The sequence below is a fragment of the Linepithema humile genome, chromosome 4, assembly GCF_040581485.1.
Source record: "Linepithema humile isolate Giens D197 chromosome 4, Lhum_UNIL_v1.0, whole genome shotgun sequence".
NCBI classification, from domain to species: domain Eukaryota; kingdom Metazoa; phylum Arthropoda; class Insecta; order Hymenoptera; family Formicidae; genus Linepithema; species Linepithema humile.
This window is the reverse complement of record NC_090131.1, coordinates 4,343,612-4,357,354: the sequence shown is the minus strand read 5'-3', so window position 1 is coordinate 4,357,354 and position 13,743 is coordinate 4,343,612. Positions and strand designations below refer to the sequence as shown.

At 34.4% G+C, this 13,743-nt stretch overlaps 1 protein-coding gene across 6 annotated transcripts in view; it reads right to left on the bottom strand.

Annotated features, from left to right (window-relative positions):
- The window catches only part of LOC136999396 (glutamate receptor ionotropic, kainate 2-like), a 157,724-nt gene that overhangs the window by 124,457 nt on the left and 19,524 nt on the right, over positions 1-13,743 (bottom strand). The gene's annotated exons all lie outside the window — the stretch shown is intronic.

The window sequence follows — 13,743 nt, the reverse complement described above, 5'->3', positions numbered from 1 at the left end:
TGGAAAAGCAATGTACTCGCCCAGAACTAGAAGAGAACTGTCTAATTTTTAGCAGAACTATCAATATGCGGCCAGCATATCACACATATGCTCAAAAATGCGCGTTTTTCGGGTAAATTAATTGTTTAAAAAATTTTCTAATTATTTTAGTCGTCAGAACTCTTTGGAAAAGCAATGTACTCGTCCAGAACTAGAAGAGAACTGTCTAATTTTTAGCAGAACTATCAATATGCGGCCAGCATATCACACATATGCTCAAAAATGCGCGTTTTTCGGGTAAATTAATTGTTTAAAAAATTTTCTAATTATTTTAGTCGTCAGAACTCTTTGGAAAAGCAATGTACTTGCCCAGAACTGCACGAAAACTCTTTAATTATTAACAGAACTATCAATATACGGCCAGCATATCACATATATGTTCAGTGTCCTCTATTTTTTATCTGCTAACTTTCCGTAGCAGATCATTTTTTTCGATCGGTGTTTTTTTTTATAAAATCACCAGAACTATCATTAAAAACTATCAGGAACTATAGAACTCGACTGCATGCGACAAGAACTCTCTTTTATTTTTGATCTGCTAGAAAATGATCTGCTACGGGAAGTTAGCAGATCATTTTTTCGATTGGTGTTTTTTTGGATAAAATCACCAGAACTATTACTAAAAACTATAAGGAACTATAGAACTCGACTGCATGCGACAAGAACTCTCTTTTATTTTTGATCTGCTGGAAAATGATATGCTAGGTTCACGAACATCAAATGAGGTTCATTTTCAATATGTTCACGTTCCTGTTTGAACATATTACACCACTTAAACACTTGAAATCTTAAAAAACAATTGTAAACTGTTTTTCTAAGTCTTTCATAAATTTCGGTTGATTTGAATCTCATTCTCGTTTTCCAGAAATTTGGGAAAAATATCTCGAACTCCAAGGGAAATATATAAAATAATAAGTATATTATTTCTGAATAAATGCTTTTTATACTACTTCAAAAAAATCAGTCTCGTTAATATTTGACCTAGTATTATGTGCTATGATTAACAGCTAATATAATTATTAAAAGCGCAACTTGTCGATGAAAGAAATTTAAGAATAAATCATGTCTAATAGGTTGGTTCAAAACCAGCGTCACTAATTAATACTATACTAATACTATACGAATACTAATACTATACGAATTTTATTTAATACTTTATAAGTTGTTATACCATAATAACATAATTGAAGTTTATATTAAAATATTAATATCCATATTAATGTTAGTAAAGTAATCAAAAAACACCATCAAAATTTAGAAACAGCTTTTCATTTAAATACCATTCTGCCGTACATTCAATTAATTATTAATTGCGCTATATACCAAAAATAATGCTCACAATCAATAAGATAAATAGTAAGACTGAGTTCGTTACGCCAAAAAGATACTAATATTTAACCGTTTTGCCCAAAGATATAAAGACACACCATTTATTTGATCGAACACTAGAACGAATGGCTATCGTAAGCGGTAACGAGCTTCCTTAGTATTTACGTTCTGTCAAATCACCGAGCCTCTCGTCCCTTGTTTTTCATCAGCCCTTAACCCTTCCCGATGGAATTTTCTCTGTCCGACACGCTCTTTTACTTTTCGTTCCGCGTCGTAACTAGCTAATCCATTTATCTGTAACGGAGTGGATGCGCATTAACCGTCTTCCATCTCTCATCCCCTAGTATTGTTCTCCGCCACTGTAGCTCTTTGTCGTTCTTTTTCCGTTTCTCACAGTTTTCGCTGTAACACGTTAAGTACTCTGATCCTCCCGGAAATACTCGCGACGACTTCTTTCGGTATTTTCTTACGATCTCATCGACTACGGACCGCGCTCGACTATTAGTTGCGTTTAAATAAAGAATAGGTAATCCCCCCAAGTACGTTTGTTGCAGCATTCAGTAGTCCAATCTCGTTATGCATTTAGTGATCTTAATTAAAATACTATTACATTCGAGTAATTATCATTAAAAAAATATTAAAAGAAACTTTATGTTTCTCATTGATATAATCATTAATTATTTACGAAGGATGCTCAATTAAACATTTTAATACATAAAAATTAAAAAAAAATAAGGACAAATTAAAATACTTAAAATATTAAATAGATGCAAATTCAAAATGTAATATCGACGATTTATATTTCTAATTAATTTTTGATATTATGCAGAAAATGCAACTATATTTCTTTTACTAGAATAAATAAATTAAATATATATTAGTAAATATCGACAGAATAAATATGTATAGATAATAGATATAAGTATTATAAAGAAAAAATGAGAAAAATGTAAATAATGCTTATGGTTGACTGCCTGGTTTATTGGAAATACGTTTTTCTTGCGCCCAAGCCGCGTTCGCAATTTCGCGCGAATTTCTCTGAATTATTTTGACTGCAATTTTCCAAGCACTTTACTATTTTCAAAAAAAAAAAAAATCCTGCAATCGTTTACTACCCTTAAATCCCGGAAAGCGTTTTTGAAAAACGGCCGGAGATTACCAGTGGAACAGCTTGATGCTCAACGAAACGCATCGCGTCACCGTGATATTCAAAGCTTTTGTATATTGTTACGTTGCAAGCACCAGCAAAAAGTGTCAGCGTGAATACATTATACATTAGAAGCTTTTCAGGTCATAATGTTAATAATCCGACTACTTTAAAGAAAAAAAATGTAGCTCGTTAAAAAATAAAAAAAACATTTTATATTAATTAAGTAGCAAGTGTAATTTATTTATGTGTTTTCATGTTCGCGCTTATTACTCGCCAGCATTATTTGCGCTGTAACTTCCGCGCAATGTTTGAACGTATTCATGTATCTATGTGTATCCATGGCCAATTCGCATATTGATGTTGGTCAATCTCGTGGGATTTGTGACAGATTTACGGAGGATCGAGAAGGTTAATATCACTAATTCCTCGCAAATGGTAACAGGTTTCTGTCGGGAAACAGACTGAATACAGACGTAAAGCTCAAGATACATTTTCCCAGAGATAGAACAATTCGAGCGCTTTCTGTCGAACGTCGGTGATGCAGTGCGACGATACGAGCAGACGATCCCTAGAGACTTCGAGAGCTACAATTTTTCGGTATGGCTTTTGTTAGCGAAAGATAGAGGTAGATCGTGCGTTTCAAGGAGAAAGTAAATAGTGTGACTGTTACGCACGAATACATTTTATTTTTATTTACTTGTACTGTGGTCGTTTCAGAACGTGATTTACTTCTTCCTACACAGTAAATACGATAAACATTATACTTTCTATTATTCGAGAGTAGGGAAATCAATGAAAAAATGTGTGTCTTTTTCTAAAAATAATTCATGATCTCAGCCTAACTAAAACTCATGCAACTTCGAATACGATATTATAACAACGGTGGTATTGCTAACGAGGAACGTTACGTGAAGACTGTTCGTTATAACGCCTTGTGATTATACGCGTGTGTGAGATTAAAGGAAGAACCGTGCAAAGATGAGCAATTGGAGAAACTTTGGAACAAGAAATTTAGCCATGCGGTAGTTGCATCCGCGTTTCTAAGGATACAATTTGACGTAGCTCGCACTCGGATATTAAGGTCTCGTGCAAAACTTTAGTCGTACAACTCTGATCAAACGCGCGTATCTCTGTAAACCACGCAAGAATACTTAGTCATTTAACTGGTCAAATAATTATCGTACGGAGATCCAGGTTTGATTATGTTAAAACTATTCAAATTCAAAATGCAATTGATTTACAGAAATATTTATCAGCTAAAATAATAATTTCCCCGAAAATGAGAATATAAATTAGATTAGACAGTATTAATCTACTAGAAGTTAATCAGAGTGACGAGAATGTGTACAAATTAGATTTCTGAGATTAACAGCAGAATCTCTGCTAAATTTCTCCATATGTACCAGCCTGACTAATCCTCGCTAATTTCCGTTTTATACGCTACGTCAATCAATTAATGAATATCGGAAGTTGGCACGATTACAACTTACGCGCACATAGAAAAGCAGCTATAAAATTCTATAGCGCGAGCGGAAACGCTGGGATATCCAGTAATTAATCGTGTTTATTTCTGATTGCGGTTAATAATAAATGGCGCCCAATCGGGTCGCCAGCTTAAATTTACAAAGTGCGAGCGTAAAAGAGCATGAGCAGAATCGCGCGGAAGAACGCTTTTACTGCCTCTATGTGGCGATCGAATAACATGTTGACGCGCAAGCGTAAAATAACGCTGTCTAAACGACGTGGTTTCTTTTTTGTATTATATATGTTTATGGCATCTCGCGCGAATAAGTAACACGGCCAAATTGCATGCTTATGCTCGTTCGTTCACGCTCGTATCTGCAATCGTAAAACATGCGGAGAAAACGTCACAATATTCTCGGCGGATATGCCCCAATTTGGTATTATTCTAAAGCTTTCGTTTTTATGTACGCAACAATATGCGATCGTAAAATAAGGCGTTTAGCGTGAGTGGTACATTTTAATATAAAAAAGTAGCTTATAGCTCGTAAACAATATGAGTATATCGCATGTAATCGCGATTATTTGTACTAAAAAGATATATTCTTTTTCGTAAATAAATAGAAAATAAATATAAATGTGAAATATAAATATATAAAAAAAAAAGAAATATTAATATAAATACGAAATAAATATAAATATGAAATATAAATGTAAATACCCATTAATTTTTATTGGATAATTGTCTCTTATAAAGATAATAAAGAAAAAAATTGAACATAAATAGTTAGTAAGTGTGATAGCGAAGGCCTATGTAATATTCAACATACAATTCTTCTTTTCTTCTATACTTATCGATAAGCGGCTCTATTGTGATATGCTCGGTTCGCTCGAATACTTTTATCAGTTGAATAAAACTTTGCTGCTATTTTGCCCCGCGATAAATTGAATCTCTCTTCTTCTATGTTCTCTCACGCGACCATTTTCTTACGGATGGTGTTATCTCTATGGTGGAATTTCTCTCGGAAGCGCATACGTGTACTTATTAATCATGGAAATTAAATACATTGACAAAAAATTTAAAACCGGGGCGGCACAGTATCGCGTTAATATTAAAAAGGGAATATACTTTACATTATGAAATTCCTACACATTATGTAATCTGTACAGAAGCGTACAGAGAACACGATATCACGATAAAAAGGAAATAATAATTTAATGCGCACGTAACGTTTCTGTATTCAGAGATAGTCCGAACGCGAATATAACATTCTCAGTCTCAACCTCGGCTTCATCAGCATTGTGAGCTTAAATTTCGATTGCCCTACGTTCTTTGTTCTTCCATTTCCGCGGGGAAAGAGAGACGGCTTTCGTCGTCGCTAGGTTTCCTCTCCAAACGAGACTCGAATTTCATCGAGCGAAACGGCCCTGCCATCCAGATAAGACTAAGGCGTGGACGACGGCGATGAGGTGGAGGGGGGGGGGGATGGAATAAGGTAGCAGCTGATGAGGAGAGGTTTGGCAAAAAAGGCACAAGAAACGATGCCACGGTCTTTTCAGGCATTTTAAAAATCACTCTTCCTGAGACCGTCACTCGCTTCTGAAACAGGAATGCAAAAACTTCGCGGAAGAAGTCAGATCGAGAAACGATTCGTAGTAGATATGGCTCGCGATAGACTGAGATGAAGGGGTGGTAAAAGGGAGGGTGACGAGATAAGAAGATGAGCACAGATCAGGGGCATAGTCCTCGAAAAGTGGAGTGAAACTTTTTTCTCGGAACTTTTCCATTTGACCGACCGGATTATACGAGCCGCGAGAACTCTCTCGGAAACTTCAACGAATCGGGGGCTGCTGCAACCAGAGGTTGATGAGTTAAGCAAGAAACATCGTGGAAACTTGGCGATAATTATGCAATTTGAATAAAACAATAGACAAGCTGCGGATACACCGAGCAGAAATGTCCGGAGTGAAATTCTTTGTTATTGAAACCATCATTATCGTTAAAATCGAGAAACAATATAACAAGAAAAAAATAATTCGTCGTGTATACAACTTTAATACAATATAGAAGCATTATGAAAAATATTAAATGTCTCACTAATAGAGTGTGCAAATTATTACTGTATTGGGTTTTGTGTTAGAAGGTAAACGACAAGCGAGACAAACAAAATCCGAAAACGCATCGAGGAATGTCGAACAGCTTATGCCGTCAGAATCGCTTTTGCACGAATTACGTAACCCTAATTTGATCCGATCGAAACCGTAGCGGTGTGAGTTACTGCCAAGTGGTTTCTGGGGCGGATTTCCTCCGCTGTCGCACAAAGTCGATACGCCTAGTTTGCGACTGAGATCATGGCCTATTCAAAGAGCTGCTACGGTTTGGAACCATTAAGGATAAATTTCAACTATACATATATTTACATACGACATTAATGATCTGCAAATATTTTTTTTGCAGCAGAGAAAGAATAAAATCGTCAAATCGCAAAAAATCGAAGTGGCCGTTTTTTGCAAAATTACAGTTCAATAAATTCAGCACTTTAGTTAAATAATTTATTAACAAATTGATATCAACAAATGGATATTAACAGAGATTATCTTGTGCTTCTCGTGCGAGAACGAGGCATTAAATAAATAGCATTAGTGACGACAAAAATCATTCTGGACTGGAAAAAAAAATAATTAACAACGATAGAATAATCCAATTTGTACAGCAACACCTATTCATTGCATGCTCATTAATTACTTATGCCGGCGTGAAAGCCGATTAAAACTCCGTTGGTGTTAATGGATAGGGATTTACCGCGTGGAACACACTCTGAGGTACCTTCTCTAATTCTCACTAACGAGTTATTAAACTAATGTCTCTCATTAGCGGAAACCCTCCCTCGATTGCGGAAGAACCTGTGGCGGGGCCTTTACATACTGATGCGCACACGAGGACCGCATACTGACGTCAGTGTGTATGTGTCACTTGAAATTGGTCTCGTTAGTATGCCGCGTAGTTTCGAGTCAAAGTGCGTTTGCGGCAGCAGCCACTCCGTCACGCACACGAGAAAATCGGGTGCAAGCGAACGAGTTTAACAACGTTGCGACATTAAACGCGCGCGATTTGATTTTGTGCTGTTCGGGTCTATTGTTGATAAGCCAACCTCGAAATTCCTCTCTACGGGTTATAATATGTTTACATATTTTTTAATTTGTTCCCATCTAGAAAAAATCCAACTATTTTATAAAGAGTCCAAAAAAGAATGTTCAATACGCATGTGATTTCTCTATTTTTTCTTTTTATTAATTGATAATAATATATGCATTTAATTTGTTCTGTCACGGAGAAATATTACACAAAGTAATTTTTACTTTATTGAGTTTTTTTTCGATTCTTTATAACTGGCTTAAAATAAAATGTAAAAAAATTTTTAATCAATTTTTAAATATATAAATGTACCTTTTACCGAATTGCTCCAATTTACCGATCAATTGATTACTATTTACGTTAAAAAATAATAGCCGTTAACAGTACAATCGTCAAAACAACTGATTTCATTGCATAAAACTTCATGCAATATATTCTCAATTGTTTTGATCGCACTGTTAACGGCTATTACTTTTTAGCGTAAATAGTAAGTTGATCGGTAATTAGAGCAGTTCGGTAAAAGGTACGTTTACCTTAGGTTTCAATAGAAAATGGCTAAGCAAAAGTTATAGAAATAAATATACAAATTTCATTGCCGGCTCAGCGGATGATTAAGGTAATTTCTGCTGCCGTAGGTAGTTTCTGTATTAATTGCAAATATATGATAATGAAACCTATGATAATGAAACAGCTGCATCGTAATGATGCGACTTACAAACAAGCTCTATAAGCACAATAGATTCCGAATTCAGGAATAGAATCGAACATGCGTTTCACTGTATGCGGAATGCAAAAGAACTGTAGCGCACAGATGTAGTTATCCGCGAATTATACTGTTCGCGGTCGTGTCTGGCAATTCATTCGCGGTGAAGCTTCCGCATGGGCTTGTGGTAATCCACAGAACCACACTTTGAGAGGTGCTGTTCCACTAATGCAATTTCTGGAGTGCGATCGATCAGGGTACACGAGCGCAAAGACCGTAGAATACATACCAAACTTATCGAACATTCATGCAAATTGGAATAGATCCTAATCACGTCGGCGTAAAACTTCCCGACTGAGTTTTCATTAATTATCACGTGATTATATATTCCAATCAGTTTTGAATAACGACGCAAGATTTTCAGTGCGTCAAAAATAGTGATAATGTTACTATGCATCACATACCTAGTTTGATGTTAAAATTATAATAAAAACAAGTGCATTCAAATATATATTTCGAAAAATTAATAAAAAAAAAAGTTAAAATTATACGTATTAAAAGTGCTATTTTTATAATATAAAACTGACAAAATTTTAATTCCACATTCCATGTTGGATGTGACAATTTATTACATATTATTTAATAAATGCGTACCATGCGAAAATTTCCAAATAATAATTAAATTTTAATTACGTATTTCAGCAATAACACGTCTTTACAATTGACGTGTTCGATTTGAATCGTTGAGGCAATATGCGAGAATTATAGCCATATGAAATCTAACGAGAACTTAGTTCGTGATCGAGCTGTTAGATAACAAAGGGGGCTTAAACGACTACTATCTGCCCCAAAATGGAACATTCAATAGAACGTTCACATTTCCATTTCTCATAAATTATATCGCGTAGCCTTTTTATAAGGATAAGATTTCCCGTGATGCAATCTAAATGTTCTAGCTGTCGCGAGATATTTCTGGAATAATACTAGAATAATAATATTAGGGCGTTTGCAAGACGATTCCAATAGCATTCCAATAACGGCGACAGTGTATCTTGTGAATTCTATCGACGGTCTCGCGCGTCTGCTCGTCGAACAAGCCCGAGATCTTCCGGCGAGTGTTGCTTCGGAACCCACAGCCCACGTCGAGATTGAGGGAATCCTCATGCTTCCCATGAATACGGAATCAGGGTTTTGTAAGTTCCAATCTGTTGTATCTAGCGTGAGCGTACTTGCAGCAAGAAACTGCGAAGATACTTTGTGATAGACCTAAATAAATCAAATCTGAACATTGAAGCATAGACTTAAACAATGCAGTTGATAAGTCAAAAGTAAGTTGTTGTCTTACAAAAATGTAGAGAAAATAGAGAAAAAAGGATATCTCGATTGCATGGAGATTTGAGATATCGGAGTATAATTTTAACATACTTCAAAAAAATATAGAAATATTGAATATATGTACATAATAAAATAATGACGACCATATCCGCGTATAATTTTTGACTTTAAAAATATTTTTTTCAATCAAGAAGCAATCTTGCGATTTCTGTAAATTTTAAGCGGAACACGGAAACGAATTTTAGAGAAACGTTTGCCGGCTTAAAAGAATAAAAATTTAGGGGAAAGAGAAAACGGACGGAAGTCGAAGCGCCAACGAGTTAATTTAGTTGTGAATTGCAGGGAAAGTCGGTCGCCAATTTAATGAAGGGGCAGAAAGCGAGGCATTTGAATTAATGGCCGACAATCGGCGTTCTCACCACGATCTTCGCGGTGACAACCGGTTGCCGTAATTCATTTATGGAGAGACCACCTTCCTCCTTTCATGCTGCATAAAACGACGGCTCTACCGAGAAGCTACGTAATCGATTTCTCATTCTTCTCGGTGGAAAAATAATTATATATACCGGAAGCCACTAAGGGATCTTCTTCACAGAAATTGAAGCTGAAAGCATGACTTCGCGAATCTTTAAAATCGTATTTATCAATTTCAGCTTAATGACTGAGTTTATTGGATATCGGGATAATGTACGTATCGATTACTAGAAGTGTATTCATCGCTGTCTAATATACTGATCATTATTCAAATTAATTGATACAATAGAACAATTTCTAACAGTAATTATTTATGTATTACTATAAATTATTATAAATTACGTGCTTATTAAAACCTGATAATTATCAAAAAACATGATTCATACATATATACATGTTTTCTAGATGCAATATGCAATAATCTCGAATCAATTCTTCCCGTGGATTAGCATATTTTCAATATCGCTTTCCAGGAAAGAACGTTAATCGATCATACAAAAGAAGAAGAATGTCAAGCTGCAGAATGCCCTAGCGTGAAAGATCAGACTTTCATGAAAAATTAATAAATATCTGTCCCAGCGCACCTATGTCTTTTTTTTAAGTTGCGAGTTTCGAAACATTTTTGATCGATCATCAATAATATTATCGACGTAAGAGTATTCTATTCTATTTTTTAAATATTTTTCAACTAACGACATATTCAGTGATAAAAAGATTAGTGTACACTCATAAAAATAAAACTAAATAAATAAACTTAAACTTCACAAATAATTATAATTCATTAATTAAAAAATATTGTTAGATTTGATGTTCATTAAAAGTTATGCGTCGTATTATTTTCCTGAAAAACAAACGTTCGATGAATAATTCTGTGGTTCTAGATCGCGATTCAATCGTTGGAAACTATTGTCGGTGACATCGAGTGCGTTGCATCGGTAAACTAACGCGGCAGACGCATCTTCGAACTAGCGGGACGAATGTAGAGTGTTGAATAATTCAATATGCGACTGGTACCGGATTAATGTGGTTCGTCTTGCGCGCAAATGCAAACTTCGTCGATGCGCGGTGTGTACGAAGTAATCCTGAATGATAATAATGTCTCCGGATTGATTTGGAAGACAGTAGAGTGCTTGAGTAGACAGTAAGCTGTCTTTAAAAAAATTTACTTACTGACATCTAAATTTATATGCATTGTTTGACAAAAAGATTGATACAATCGATAAAATAATTCTAAATTTATATTTATTTTAAAAAATGTCGTCTGTAACATTTAAGACACAGATTTTTTTAAATAAATGGTTATAGTACTGTAATATTGTTATCATTTCTTTATCCACTTATCAACATAACATAAGCAAAATTTGATACAACGATTTTTTTTGTTAAACAATGTATATTAATAAAAAAAGTTTAATAATAATTTTTCATATATCTTTATCGTATTATCAGCACAAGATTAGCCTCTCGTAAGATGTTTTTGAATAATATAAGATAATCTAATTTAAACTTATAATAGTTCTGCATATATAATGTAAAATCCAGAATCATATTCTGATTACTATCTAAATTATATTCTGACTTACTGCAAGAAACTCAACTTAAAAATGCTTTTTCCGAATAGTAATTTTAAATTACAATAGCCTCGCGTCTCTAGCAGAGCGATATAAAACTACATACATATAATGCACTTTTTAAAATGTATAATTTTAACACGAATATTCTAATTTAGATTCCTTGATTTCGACGCAAACTGTTGTGCGCTCTACTAGATATCCGGAAAGTGGAAAATTCTAAGACACTTTGTATATGGCTATCCTTGGCGGTAATAACACTGATGGGTAGAAAGTAGATAAGGCGAAATGGTGTCGCGTAAAGGCTGAAGGATCATCTTCATAGTATCGCGGAAAATTGCTCGGAGATATGCATACTTGCTGCATACTCTTCATTCAAGTGAATTGCACGAAGATGTACGTGTCATATTCGCGGTAATGAAAGTCAACGCAAGCAAAATTCCAAATCTGTCACTATAGAATATATGCTTTTATCTAGCGGGGATGTAAGTTATCGCGCGCAAAATAAAGGAAAAGCTTCTTAGAATGACAAATAAACTTCCAAATGTATTTATTGATTTCACGAATAGATCTGATTTAATTGACGCGTATAAACATCATCGGCTCAGGTCGGTTAGTTATCTCAAATAACAGCAGAAACAATTCCATGCTAATGTCCTCATCTTAGTGGAAACGGAGTGGATGTTTATCTGAGATTATCAGTGCACTAGAACGACGTCGCCGACGGTCCTACGCCAAGGAGTTAATATTGTCATTAGCCGCAGCTCATCCGAAACCTCAGGCATCTTGTACATAATTTCACGCAGATGAAATTTGTTTCTTTTAATGTATGTAATTCTTCTAATTATGTATTAATTATATATATTAAATGTTAGATTTTTATTTCGCTAATTTCTTCAAATTCAAAATATTTTGTAATAAACTCAACATTTCATTCTTCAATTATTCTACAATTTAATAATAAAATATAAAAGTTTTGATTGTATAAATTCGAATAACGGAATAACGGAGCAACGGAAACATTGGATTTAAAATAACACATTTATTTCGCTAATTTTATTCAATATATTGCCATATTTAAAAATATTTATATTCTATAATTTAATAAATTATTTCACATCGAATGTAATTTAATAACTGCATTCCTAGATTGAGAACCTTTGAGTTATAAATGCCGATATATTAAATAAAAAAATTATTGTTAAAATAAAATATAGAGTGAAAAAGAGAAAACGTAGCGGAAAACTGTTAGATTCGAACAACGAAGAAGGAAAGGAAGATATGTACGGAGATATGTAAAGAAATATGTAGCGAATGAAAGAATACCAGCCACGCACTTTCATCCACAATGATAACTTAACTTAACTTGAGAGACGTTCGGAAGTCAACGTTCGAACTTTACGATTGGAACAGTTCCAACAGTGTCTAGCAACGATATATATCTCGGGAAATATTTACTATTTCCTACTATTCTTTTAGCTGAGCTGGGCGTGCGCTTTCTGCGTGCGGATGGTGATACAATGCGAGTTATACATATGTTGCCATACGTCGTCACGTTTACGTCTTGCATCTTCTTGAATTGTACATCACCTTTTGGAGATATAAAATTCTCCTATCCTTTTTTCACAGAGTCCGGTATTATCCGAACGCATTTCGTTTTAGAAAGCAGTAGATCGTGAGATGTGACAGCGTTTTGACCTCGCTCGCACAAAACTCGAAATCATTTCTTCGAGAGAGAGAGAGAGAGAGAGAGAGAAGAAATAGAAATTGAATGTTTTTAAACATAAAGTATGCTATCATTTTTATTCTTGCGATACTAAGAGCGGTATTCATAGTCCGTTCTTATATTCAAGATCGACTTAAACACGGACTTATATTCGCTCTTTTCGTCACACACAGAAGAAGAGCGAATATAAGTCCGTGCTTAAGACAATCTTGAATATAAGAACGGACTATAAATACCGCACTAAAAATTTATTCAAAATATTGCTGTCTATTTGATATTTTAAGAACAATGTCATTATTGTGGCAGACAAGATGCAAATAACGCAAACGCGCGAATTTTCTTCCCGAACGACAAAATATTGCCTTCCACAATTCTCAGAAATGTCAATTCATTTTAAATCATTTAATATAATGAGTAGGACGTCAAAAAAAAAGAAAGAACGATAAAAAGATGCATTAAGAAAATTGTCTGTTTTCAAGGACTTATCTCACTTCCAACTTCGTTCTCTATCTATAAATAACTAGAATCGTTCTATATTATCCCTCCCTATAAAACTTTCAGCTTCTAGCGTACAAGAAGTTTATTTCTTTTTTATTGTTAGATATTGAATGTATGCAGAGAAGTTCGTAAACAAAATTATATCATCTACAAGTACGATCGTGAAACTTGGTAATATATTGGATAATCAAATAATTTCTCATCAAGTAAAAAATTGAAAATAATTTTCATTCTAAACAGAGAAATAATTTTATAAACGGGCCGTTAATAGAATAAAAAAATAACGTCACGAAAAACAGATAAATATCTGTTTTCTTGACC